The sequence below is a fragment of the Coregonus clupeaformis genome, unplaced genomic scaffold (assembly GCF_020615455.1).
Source record: "Coregonus clupeaformis isolate EN_2021a unplaced genomic scaffold, ASM2061545v1 scaf0435, whole genome shotgun sequence".
Taxonomy (NCBI): domain Eukaryota; kingdom Metazoa; phylum Chordata; class Actinopteri; order Salmoniformes; family Salmonidae; genus Coregonus; species Coregonus clupeaformis.
In genome coordinates this window covers 258,123-271,525 of record NW_025533890.1, presented here as the reverse complement: position 1 = coordinate 271,525, position 13,403 = coordinate 258,123, and positions in this window count along the sequence as shown.

The window sequence follows — 13,403 nt, the reverse complement described above, 5'->3', positions numbered from 1 at the left end:
CTAAGGAGTCTCAGATATTTAGGGGAGTTGTCCTTGCTGCCATCCCAACGCAGTGCTCCTTGGTGAGTTATAACATTCTTGATGGGGGTGATCTCTGCTAGGTCCATGTTAGAAGGGCAGAGAAGCTTGCTGTGACATGATGAGGTTGACCCAGGGGCAAGAACAGACCAAACAAGGAATCGTTAAAATAAACGTAAATGCTTTGCTGAGAATAGGTAACAGCAGGATTACAGTAATGCTGAAAAACAACAAACACTAGGACTAGAAAACTTACTCAGGGCAAAACCCACATACAACATCAGTTCTCAAAAAACCAAACCCACCTCTCTCTAAAGGAACTCACATAATTAGAGAATAGAAAACACCTGAGTGTCATAATAGTCTGTAGGACAGTCTCTGTCAGCCCTCCAGGTGACAGGTGGAACCATGACAGTGATCGCTTGGCAGTCAGGCCAAAGAGTTCAATCTTGGCCTTCATTAACCAGATAATCTTTTTTTCTCATGGTCTGAGAGTCCTTTAGGTGCCTTTTGGCAAACTCCAAGCGGGCTGTCCATGTGCCTTTTAATGAGAATTGCTTCCTCTCGCCCTCTACCATAAAAGGCCTGATTGGTGGAGTGCTGGGATGGTTGTTCTTCTGAAAGGTTCTCCCATCTCCACAGTGGAACTATGAACTCTGTCAGAGTGACCATAAGGTTCTTGATCACCTCCCTGACCAAGGCCCTTCTCCCGATTGCTCAGTTTGGCCAGGCAGCCAGCTCTTGGTAGTTCCAAACTTCTTCCATTTAAGAATGATGGGAGGCCACTGTGTTCTTGGGGACCTTCAATCACAGCAGAAATGTTTTGGTACCCTTCCCCAGATCTGTGCCTACACACAATCCTGTCTCGGAGCTCTACACAGATTCCTTCAACCTCATGGCTTGGTTTTTGCTCTACATACACTGTCAACTATGGGACCTTATATAGACAGGTGTCTCCTTTCCAAAATCATGTCCACTCAACTGAATTTACCACAGGTGGACTCCAATCAAGTTGTAAAACATCTCAAAATATCAATAGAAAACGATGCACCTGAGCTCATTTTTGAGTCTCACAGCAAAAGATCTGAATACCTATTTAAATAGGTATTTCTGTTTTTTATTTCTTACATTTGCAAACATTTCTAAAACCTGTTTTCCTTTGTCATTATGATATTTTGATTGAAATTTTTCATTGATCCATTTTAAATAAGCTGTAACGTAACAAAATGTAAAAAATCCCTTCGGTCTCTGGTTTTAGTTTGTTTTTGCACCCCCATGTATGGAACAATCTACAGAGTTCCCAACTGGATGTGGTGCCTCAAGGGGGGAGTTCAAATTGTTGATTGGGGACCTCTTTTGCTGAGGAATGTGATTGTTTTTTCTTGGAGTGTGTTTGTAATTTTTAAGCCTATTTGTATTATGTTGTATTTTGTAAATTGTGTATATGCTGGGCTCCCTTGAAAATAGACCTTGGTCTCAATGAACTCCCTCTTAACCTTTTACTGCTGTGGGCTAAATCAGGGTCACACAGAGTCTTTCTTAGTAGTCTTAAACAAATATACTGTATTTAAACAATATACACCTCCTTATTATGGCTTAAAAACTCCAAATGTAATATTTTTGAGTTTGCATCCAAACATTATACTTCATATACATCACAGAGAAGGCTAAATATATCAAAACTGTTTTACATAAAACTGATTTATGAAAAATTAATAATATTCCACCCATGAGCCACTAGAGGGCGATTTGGTAATTTGACTGCAGGAAGGGGCTACAATAAAGGCAAAATAAGAAATTGAAGCTTACAAGAAGGGCACAAGACACCAAAACGACAGGCAATATGTGTAGCCCTCTTTGATACCCTTATTAGGTTTGCTAAATTTCTATACACAGCTACCAAACAGCAATAATTCCAACAATTCCCGTGACCGTCTGTCAAGTGCGTTAACGCTTTCCTCCGCGACTCTGTCAAGCGTAGAGGGAAATTAAAGAGAAAACTGCCCATGTCTAATTTGTAATTTCTTGCTGGACCCTCTCACCCAAAGCTGAGGAAGATGATTATTGAAAACACATAGGAGATTCAGGTTAGGCCATGCTTCATTTATTTTATTTTCATAATGCCACATTACTTAGTTACTAAAGCGTAGAAACCATTACATTCACCCCCCCATCTGAAAAACACTGCACAAAGGTTTGGCATAAATCATGCATTGAATCTGCTTGATTTGTGCAAAAGTTCCAGTTGCACCTGCATCTTCATTTATCGCCCCCATAGCAACATTGTGTATCCCTTGTCTAACTGGAGTCTAAACGTGGTTATGTCCCTATTCAGTCCACAACTGAAAATCCTGCATATTCCAGTACCATAGACAGCACCAAATTTCTCAAGCTTAGGCGGCCAATGCAAAGGGGTAGCGTATTTATAAATGCATATTCCAAACGGTGTCTCCAAAGCTGATTTGAAAAATGTCTCAGAAGGTTGACCTTGTTACATGAAAAGTGCTCCCAAGTTACAAAAAAACTAAACTTGTAAAAACACATCTAAAAATCTGCTTTAAGTGCATTATCTATCTTTTTTAGAAAGGGGACCCTGAACCCTGTTACCACAGTGTGTATTGTTACAGATAGGGGTCAAGTCTGTGTAGCCAATGACATCACAGGTTGCTGGAGTCATCCAGTGGGTTGGCGATGACCGAGTTGTGGATGAGGGCGAGGGGCCATACGCCAGGAAGTCCAGCAGTCAGGATGTAGCCGGAGCTCCTGTTTGATGGCTTCCTCTTGTTCTGGTGGATGCCCCGGCCTTTAGCTCCACCAGGAGCTGCTCTGCTATGATACAGCCCTGCTGGGTGCACAGTCCCCTGTCTGCCCCCTCCAGCGGGAACAGGAACAGCTGCTGTAGAGACCAAACAACATGTCAAAACAGGTGGAAAAAAAGAGAGGCCTTTTCAATATGCAACGGTGTGGACTTGGTTTAGTCAAAGGCAGAGGGTGTGTGTGTGTCTCGTGTATGTGTGTGTCTAGGTCGGTGTGTGCCTCTCCTAGTGTCTCATGTTGCTCGGCCTGTTTCTAGTTTTGTATGAGTGCACCTGTTTTCACAGTTAAATGCATTCTAGATAATAATTGGGGTATAATCCTCTGGCAATTAGCCCATTTCTACCCTCCACTCCTCACCCAGTTAACAACCTCCCTACTACCAGCTCTATAATTACACCTTCCTCCCACCTAGACCAGAATCAGTTTCCATACCCATGGCCACATGCTTTCATGTTCCCTGTTTGCCTTTCAACGGCCTCGTCGGCCCCTGCCACTCCCCCATTTGAATGCGCCGGGCTACCTTGCCTCTTGTGAATGACATCCTATAGCCTGGTCCATCTGAGATGAGTAGTAGTGTGTCTCAGGACTGATTAAAGGGAGGGAGGGGCGGAGCGCGCGGGAATACACCGCTGGGCACTTTAATGAGATTAAGGCCTGTCCCATGAAAGCGAAAAGGAACTCTCTCTCTCTCTCTCTCTCTCTCTCTCTCTCTCTCTCTCTCTCTCTCTCTCTCTCTCTCTCTCTCTCTCTCTCTCTCTCTCTCTCTCTCTCTCTCTCTCTCTCTCTCTCTCTCTCTCTCCCTCTCTCTCTCTCTCTCTCTCACCTCTCTCTCTCTCTCTCTCTCTCTCTCTCTCTCTCTCCTCTCTCTCCCTCTCTCTCTCTCTCTCTCTCTCTCTCTCTCTCTTTCTATAGATTACTTGGTTGTTCAGGAAAAAGCTAGTTTTACTAAGCTTTCATTTGAAATGCCCTTCAAAGTGTTTGCAAGTCTTTATTTCACTGTAATTACCCTCCCGGGGCCATGAAGAGGGAGAGTACCGCAGGATGGAAGAGATCTTGTAAATTTTATGAAAATACCTTCATGAGAGTGATTATGATAAATGTTAAACTATACTGCTTGCTGGTAGATGGGCTTTACAGTTAGGGAGTAAGCAAACATAGAATGCCTTCAGAAAGTGGGATTAAAATGGATTTAATTGACATTTATTTGGTCAGCAATCTACACAAAATACTCAGTAATGTCAAAGTGTATGAAAAAGTCTAACATTTGAAAAAAAAATCATAAAAATAAAACATTAATATATCTTGATTAGTTAAATATTTAACCCCTAATTCAATGATATTAGAAATCACGTTAGCAGCGATTACAGCTGTGAGTTTTTCTGGGTAAGTCTCTAAAGCTTTCTCCACACCTGGATTGTGCAACATTTGCCATTATTATTTTTGAAATTCTTCACGCTCTGTTGGTGGTATTGATCATTTCTTCGTCACCATTTTTGAGTCTTACCATAGATTTTCAAGCAGATTTAAGTCAAAACTGTAATACTCAAACATTCATGGTGTCTTGGTAAGCAACTCAAGTAATTTGGCCTTGGGTTTTAGGTCATGGTTTCCCAATCCTACACTACACACTGATTCAAATAACCAACTCATCATCAAGCTTTGATTATTTTTAATCAGCTGTCAATAGTGCTAGTGTAAAACCCAAAATGTGCACCCGGGGTGGCCCCGGACCGAGTTTGCCAAGCCATGTTTTAGGTTATTGTCCTGCTGAAAGGTGAATTAATCTCCCAGTGTCTGGTGGAAAGCAGACTGAAACAGTTTTCCTCTAGGATTTTGCCTGTGCTTAGCTCCATCCTTCTGTTTTTGTTTTTATCCTGAAAAGACTCCCCAGTCCATAACAATTACAAAAATAACCACTTAACACAATGCAGCCACCACTATGCTTGAAAATATGGTGTGTGCACTCATAATTACTGTATTGGATTTTCCCCAACCATAACACTTTGTATTCAGATAAAAAAGTTAATTGATTTGCCACATCTTCTGCAGTATTACTTTAGTGCCTTGTTACCAAACAGCATGCATTTTTTATCTTTTTATTCTGTACAAGCTTCGCTTCTTTTCCTCTGTCATTTATGTTAGTATTGTGGAACTACAATGTTGTTGATCCATCCTCAGTTTTCTCCTATCACAGCTCATTAAAACTCTGAACTGTTTAAAAGTCACCATTGACCTCATGGTAAATCCCTAGCGTTTCCTTCCTCTCCCAACTGATTAGAACTCCTTATCTTTGTAGCCGACTAGGTGTATTGATAAACCATCCAAAAGTGTAATTAATAACTTCACCATGCTCAAAAGATATTCAATTATTTTTTTTTTCCCCATCTACTAATAGGTGCCCTTCTTTGTGAGGCATTGAAACCTCCTGGTCTTTCTGGATTGAATCTGTGTTTAAATTCACTGCTCACTGAGGGTACTCTTTTGATCCCCAATTTTTTACTTGTTAAGCCATTTTTACTCCTGAACTTATTTAGGCTTGCCATAACAAGGGGTTTCTCTCAAACATTTCATTTTCATTTTTTATTTTTCACAAATTTCAAAAACATAATTCCACTTTACATTATGGGATTATTGTGTATGGGCCAGTGACAGAAAAATCTCAATTTAATCTATATATTTTAAAATTCAGGTCATTAACCCAACAAAATTGTGGAAAAGGTCAAGGGAGTGTGAATACTTTCTGAAGGCACTATAGACCATCATCAATACTGAAGATGGTGATTCAACAGGCGCTGAGATAATACAAACCAAATATTGTCATTACTTTAATTTATATTTGCTTAAATGGAAGTCCATTTTGCTTATCAGAACATAAATAAAAAAAAGAGAAACCCAACAGTGTCATTCAGGAGACAACCATACACTGCAACTCTAAACTCCTTTTGGTCCCTCAGAACTTAAAAACCCCTCTCCTTTTGAAACATCCTCTTTGTCAAATAAAATGTAATATCCACCTATGTCAAATTAATCCCACTCCACCTCTTTGTGGATATCTCTTACAGTGTCACTATAATGTTCGGTAAGGGGGAAAGACAGAGTAAAGAGAAAAACGGAGAGGTAGCCCAGTTGGGGGGGTCTGGGTCCCTGTGGGGTGTTTTTTGTCGGCTCTCTCCCATGTGCAGCCTTTATGTTTGAGGAACTTTAAATGTTCTGAGCCCATTGTGGTTGCTCACAGTGGCCTGTCCCCCAAACAATGATAGCCATGGATATGACATCCCCCATACTAACGATACTGCTCTATGGATGAGACAGTGAGGTGGGTGGTGAGGTGGTGGTATGGTAGGATTGAGTGGGGTAGATTGAGGAAGGGAGGGAACCGGGATCAGGAGCACGCTGTGGTGCAATGTAACCACTCGCCCCGACCACACAATCTCATCGTTCAGATAATTAGACAAACACAGACGATTGTGTTGGACAACCTCTCCTGTCCAGCGTGTGCACGCCTCGGTCTCCACGTGCTAATACCTCAAATCCCTCCCCGCCGACTCACGCCTGAATGGCCTGTTAGTGGAAAAATAAATCAGCACTCTACCACCAGTTGAGTGCACGCCTGAGTCACCCCAAGCCTGTGATCAGCCCACTTCCCCAGCCGGGGCCAAGGCAGGGAGGAGCTTGACGGAGCGAGGGAAGACAAGGGCAGCTAATGATCATTAAATGCACTTGGTTTGCAGTAAAAGAGCCCAGCGGTGCAGGGAAGAACATCGTGATAATGGCCGCCCCCCAAACATGGGTCGGGGAAGGACCAGTGAGGAGTATAATACTCTAACCCACTTCTTTTGTTGGCCCTCCTAAGGCACCCTGCTGTGGGCACCCATTCTCTTCTAATGCCCAACATTTTGTGGTCCTCCACTCCATTGGGGGGCTGGGTTGGGGAGTCAGTGTTGGGGACCACCCATGCTGACCCAATTTAAATCAGTACAGGGGAGAAATTGAACTTGTTTTTTTGGAGGAGGAGGATTTGAGCAGGTCACAGTTGTTCTGAATGCAGTGTGAAGGAAGAGAGAATGAATAAAAGCAGTTCTGAGAAAGGGGGGAATGCATTTGGAGGGACTCAGAAGTGAGAAGAAAGAGGGTGAGAGTACTTGCATTGTAGGTCAGTCTATTTAAAAGTGACCGTTACACCTCTAGGGTCTCAGGTTTCCCCGCTCATTGCTGAATAACACCTCCTCCCTCTCTCTCAGTTCTCTGAAGTCACTCTAGTAATTGTTAAACATAGAATTACTGTTCCACCATCATGTAGCTTTTGCTAGATTCATAAAAAAGAATGTACTAATAACACTACCAATCACTTCTCTCAAAACCCCCCACACACAAGAGGTCAGCGTGAGGGAAGACTACTAGTAGTGAAAGTCTACTACAGTTCTTCCAGGTTCGGGGAGCTTCAGTGAGTGGCATGAGTTCCTGGTGTCCTGTAAAGGGGAATGCAACCTGGATCTGGTGGGCTACTGCTGTATAATTTCTCTTCATACCTGCCCTGGGGGAATAGCGATGTACAAAAGCGGGCTGAAAGCACAGTGTTATACAGGGACAGATGACTGGTCAGGGGGCAGCACGCTTCAGAGCAGAGAGAGAGAGACTGAGAAAGAATTTCTGAGGCACAGAAGAGAATAGATTAATGTAAGTGAAATTGCAGAGAAGGATAGAAAATGCGGGAAGGAAAATAAAGCATATATCATTATTTGGGATTACTCATGCTGCTCAATCCTCCAAAGGCAGCCAGACAGTAGCATTGTTGGGCTACTGTTCCAGATTAGTTTTATGCTACAACTTAAAGTCAACAGGATTAGAGCAGGTAACGGATTTTATTCAGCTAGACCATCTTATGTTTTTGGATATTAAATACTAATCTTTGTCTTAAGCTTGTACCATATCTAAACCTACAGATAAAATAACTCTGAACTATTACAACGCTAGTATTATCTGAGGATGTTAATGATTGGGCGTGGTCCCTGTTAGATATATTCAGGAGCCATTTTACAAGTTCTCTGAAAAGAGTTCCATTTCCATTCATTAGGCGTTAAGAATTAATCATCACTGATCATATTACTTCTTTCCAGACTAAACACCCCCAGTCAGTCCCTCTCCATTTCTGGAGAAGTCAGTCAGTCTATAGGCATAGATGTGGCTATAGAGCCTCTTCTCCTCTTCACGGGCACTCACAAAAGGCCAGCCTAAATCAGGGGACCCATACCTGCCGCGTCCACCCCTGAGAGGGAGCTCTCACACTGGGTGTTCTCCCGAGCAGCCCCTGACCCCTGGAGACCCCTGGAGCTTCAGGCCCCTGCTCACATACTCCATACTCAGCTAAACACGGCCAGGGGAAATTCAGTGTGTGTTGAGATCTGTACTTAACCATTTTTTTCAATAAAAATATGGGACATATGTAGTGGCAGAGGCCCCAAACTCTAATCAGTGTGATGGGGTTCTGTATTGGGATCATACACCCCAGGTCGAGCTTTAATGGCCTAACTAGGTGTGTTGTAGTCTTAATATATTCACAGGCATACAAACACACTCCAAAACAGTACGCACACAGAGGCATACACAGTGGACAGACATAGTGATGCATACACCAGTGGATATACACATACTGATGCATACACCCACACACCTTTTATTCTTATTTTTCGGTCATTTCATTGTAAGTTGGATTAATGACTTGGACTACTCACTCCAATGTGGCTATTTTCTGCCAGGCTTGCAATCACAGCAAAGAGTGCCTTAGGTCTGTAAGTCCATCTGTCACCCTGAGAGTTTCATCTGAGAAAAACATCATTCAAAGTGATACGAAGGTGTATGTCTGTATGTGTGTGTTGTATTTACCCTGTAGACGTATATCTCTTCTTCATCAGACAGCTCTGGAGAGGATATCTTCTTTCAGTGCCATCAGCACTTGCAGGCAAGGAGAATTAACCATCAGCATCGCTGTCCACCTGAAGGGATCATCATCATCGTCATCATCACATTATCATCTCAATCAACACCATTCTATTAAAAAGTTAAATCCGAGATACAGGAAGAGTAAAAGCTAACAACAGAAACGGAGAGGGGTGTATCTGAGGCATAGTGTGAAAGAGAGGGTTTAAATCCCTTTCTCTTACCGCTTCAAAAGCCCTTTTTGTATTCTGCCAGCTTCTCCTGGCTGAAAATGCAATACTTTGCCAAAGAAGTCACTGCAAAAGAGCCCATCCAAACCTCTCTGTGTTAACAGGCTCTCTAGTAGGAAGAAAGCCACACTGCCCTCTGCTATAGTATTCAATTCAAATCAACTGCTTACAAATCCTCACACCCCATCACCAAACTAAATATATGAATATTATCTCCAAATGTGTTTATATCTTATTTCACTTTACCCATCACAACAAATCTGCAGGAGGCATTTTCAGAGCGATTTCTAATAATATCTAGATATACAGTATGCCAGGCTTCCCAGGTGTGTGCATGTGTCTGTGTGTGTATTCTGTGTATGTGTATGTGTGTGTTTTTTTGAGAGTCTGGTCTTTATCAATGTGAGGCGGCAACATCCTCTGGTGGTGTTTTTGGTCCCCAGCCAGGCAGGCACACACTCCGGGGGCCTCGTGTGGCACTTGGCAGCTACGTCTTTGTGTGTGTAGAGGGACAGTTTTTACGGACCTGGGATAGGTGTTCAATGTATTATTAAAAAAAGGCACATAACAACTCACTTTAGAAAAACGTAGTACAAGTACAAGTTTTACCTTACACATTTAAAAATTATATATCACATGTTAGGATGCCACAACTCTACAGTGGTCAACATTTCAGATAGCAAATTAAGGACTACAGCTAATTTACTTAATCTATCCCGTCAATTTCAGAAACAAATCACGGGGGAGAAGAAGAAGAAAGAAGCAAAAAGGAGAGGGGAAGGGAAGAGAAGGGGGGGGAAGGGGAGGGGGGGGGGGTGGAGATAGAGGGGGGGGGCGGAAGGGAGGAGGACAGAGGAGAAGGGAGGAAGGGAAGAGAAGGGACAGAGGGGAGGAGGGGGAAAAGAGGAGAGAGAAGGAGACAGGGGGAAGGAGAGGAGGGGGGAAGGGGGGGGGAGGAGAGGGGAGAGAGAAGGGGACGGGGGAGGGGGGGAGGGGGGAAGGGGGGAGAATGAGAGAGAAGGAGAGAGAAAGGAGAGAGAAGGGGGACGAAGTGGAGAGAAGGGGAGAGAAGGGGAGAGGAGGGAGAGAGAGGAGAGGAAGGAGAGAGAAGGAGAGAGAAGGGGACAGAAGGGGAGAGAAGGGGGAGGGGGGGAGAGAGAGGGAAGGAGAGAAGGAGAGAGGAGGGGACAGAAAGGAGAGAGAAGAGAGAGAGAAGGGAAAGATGGGGACGGAGAGGGGGAGGAGGAGAGGGATGGGGAAGGAGAGGGAAGGAGAAAGAGAGAGAAGGGGACAGAAGGGAAGAGAAGGGAGAGAGAAGGGGGGGGGGGGAGAAGGAGAGAGAAGGAGGGGGGGGGACGAAAAGGGGAGAGGGGGGGGGGGGAGGAGGGGGGGGAGGGAGGGAGGGGGTGAGAAGGGAAGGGGGAAGGAAAGGGGAGGGGGGGGAAGAGCAGGAAGGGAGAGAAGGAGAAGGGAAGAGAAAGGGAAGGGGGGGGAAAGGGAAGGGGAGGGGGGGGGGGGGGGAAGGGGGGGGGAGGGGGGGGGGAGGGGAGGGGGGGGGAATGGAAGAGAAGGGAAGGGGAGGGGGAATAGAAGGGAAGGGGAGAGAAGGGAGGGGAAGGGAGAGAGAGGAGAAAGAAGGGAAGAGAAGGGAAGAGAAGAGAAGGAAAGAGAAGGGAAGGGGGGGGGGGAGGAGGGAAGGGAAGAGAAGGGGAAGGGGAAAGAAAGGGAAGAGAAGGGGAGAGAAGGGAAGGGGAGAGAAGGGAAGAGAAGGGAAGGGGGGAGAAGGGAAGAGAAGGGAGGGGGGGGGGGGGGGGGGGGGGGGGGTAGAGAAGAGAGGGAAGGGGAGAGAAAGGGAAGAGAAGGGAAGAGAAGGGAAGAGAAGGAGAGAGAAGGAAAGAGAAGGGAAGGGAAGAAGGGAAGAGAAAGAGGGAAGAGAAGGGGAGGGGGGGGAGGGAAGGAAGGAGGGCGGGAAGGGGGAAGGGGGGGGGAAGGGAAGGGGGGGGGGGGAAAAGGGGGAGGGGGGCAGAAGAAGGAAAGAGCTCTTTAGCTGCTTCCACTTCAATTCAGTAGAGATGAGAAAGAGTCCACTGAATAATGGATCTATTCATTGGGTAGCAGAAGAAAGTAACAGAAACAGAGTTTGTATCAGTCTGGACTCCAAACCCCTGACCTCTGGGCTGCTCCCCCAGTTGCAGAGGCCCCATTTCAATCTGCCATTTATCTGCTTAGAGCCTAATCAAAACCAGGCCTTCTGCAGCCTCAGCCTTTCACATGCAAAGCGTTACATTAGCATCAGTCAACTTGACTTGTTAAAGCTTGATTGATCAAAACCTACAGCACGGCTGTTACATCTGTTTGCAAATATCTGTCAGCGAAGGGGCTTTCGCTGAGACCCACGAGTCATAAACTCCCCGAGCAGCGTCTGGGCTGGGTATTAGCTACCTAATCTAACACTCTTCAATAGACACACACACACCCACTGCCTGGATCAGTGCACTGATCAATCCAATGAAGTGAATTGACAGCTTGTGTGACAGAGTAAATGGATCACCCGTCCCCTCTCTTTAGCGTGGGCCGAGGCGGCCTCCATCAGTCCTGTCCCTGGTAGGTAGTGCTCATCCCTAATGGTGACTCTCTCTCTTGTTCTATCCTAGGCCTGCTTCTCTTTCCTGGGCCTCTGCCTTGCATCTCCAGGCCTGATGTGTGCCTGGCTTAACACACACACACACACACACACACACACACACACACACACTGCAGTCGTGCTGGAGGGAGATCAGGGGTTCTGCGACTGAGGGCCCACTCCGTCGGAAATCAGCTGGACAATGGTGCATTGGTTAGAGTGTGGGAGGAGCGAAGGCGGGTGGAGGAGCAGGACAAAGCCCGGCACTAAAACCTCCTGCACAGGTAGCCTTATCTGAGGATTCCACTCCAGCGCATGGCACCCCAGATGGCCTTTAAAGCACACAGGTTGTGCCTTTGGTGTGAACTAGCAGAAAATGTTAATCAAGAGAAGGACTGTGGCACAGAAAGGGGGAGAGTCACTCATTAAGCTGTAATCTGTAATGAGAGTGAGGCTGATTCAGTAGCGATTGAGGAAGGAACAATGGGGCCGTGATGATGATGAGCAAGGAGGTTCCTCTTTTCCGACCGTTTGTTTTGCAGCTTTTTCTTCTGTTTCTTCAGTCATCCTGCCCTTATCTGAAAGGCGTCCACCCGGTCCGCAGACAGCGAAAACCCCACGGTCATCTCATTTAACACCACGCGGAACATCCTGTCAATGTCTCAATTAACAGATGACAAACAGCCTGATTGCTGATCTACACTGTGCAGGCATTCATAACACATGATTTATATTTTCTCACAGAGTCACCCTAACAAAACACACATCATTCAAAGTGAGAAAAGTAGTTTGCATATAACTGTTATTTCTTTTTAGCGAAATCTAGGTTAAATCTGAATAGCTGAATGACTGCAACAACAAACTCTCTCAATACCATACATTATAGTCAGGAAGTCTGTAAACAGTGTTGGGACTGTGAACGTTGGAGCTAACACAGAGGTTCTATTGTGTTATTTCAGTGTTGCCCTCTGGTTTGTTTCTCTTCCTCTCATTCCCACCAATCCAACCCAACTGTTTCTGCTCATCAACACATTATAATGTGTCCATAATTCCCTAACAAAGTTCACATTCGTGCTAAGAATTTCGGGGAATGTACTCGCTTCTAACCCACATAGTGTCTGATTAAAAACCTGTATTTAGAGTAATTCACATTCATATAATGAGCATGGATGTTCCATGGCCTTAGCTGAACTCGAGCGTTATCCACTGTGACTGTAACACAACAGACAGACTATATGGGAGCATTTGTGGATATGTTAGGTTTAAGCTCTTTAAGTGCCACAACAGTCTTTTAATTCTGTAAGCGTCAAAACATGATATAATGAGTGCTAGTCCTACAATGCCAAAATAAACCAAAGCTTCAATATAGTTTGAGTAGTTTGTTATGTTGTATGATGATAATAAGAAATCATCCAGTCACTACATTAATTAAACTAAACTGGTCTTTCCTTGTCGAATTATTTCTTGATATGATTCTAGAGTATATTTCGATGTATTAATTACACAATGGAGCAACCAATAGAGGTTTATAAGAAGACTAAATTATACAGTAATAGCATTATACAAGCAGGAAGTTGAGATCTTAAGTAGGCCAGTAGGAGGTGCAGGAGGAAATGCAGTAATCAGTCCTTTAATTTCCTGAGCTCCATTCAATCGTAAACTCATTCACAGAAGTCTGTATCTAAGACAATGCCTCTACATCCACACACAACTGTTAGCTGAAGGCAGGGACCGAACATTACTTAAACATATTATGCATTTCTCTAGTCTTGTGACAG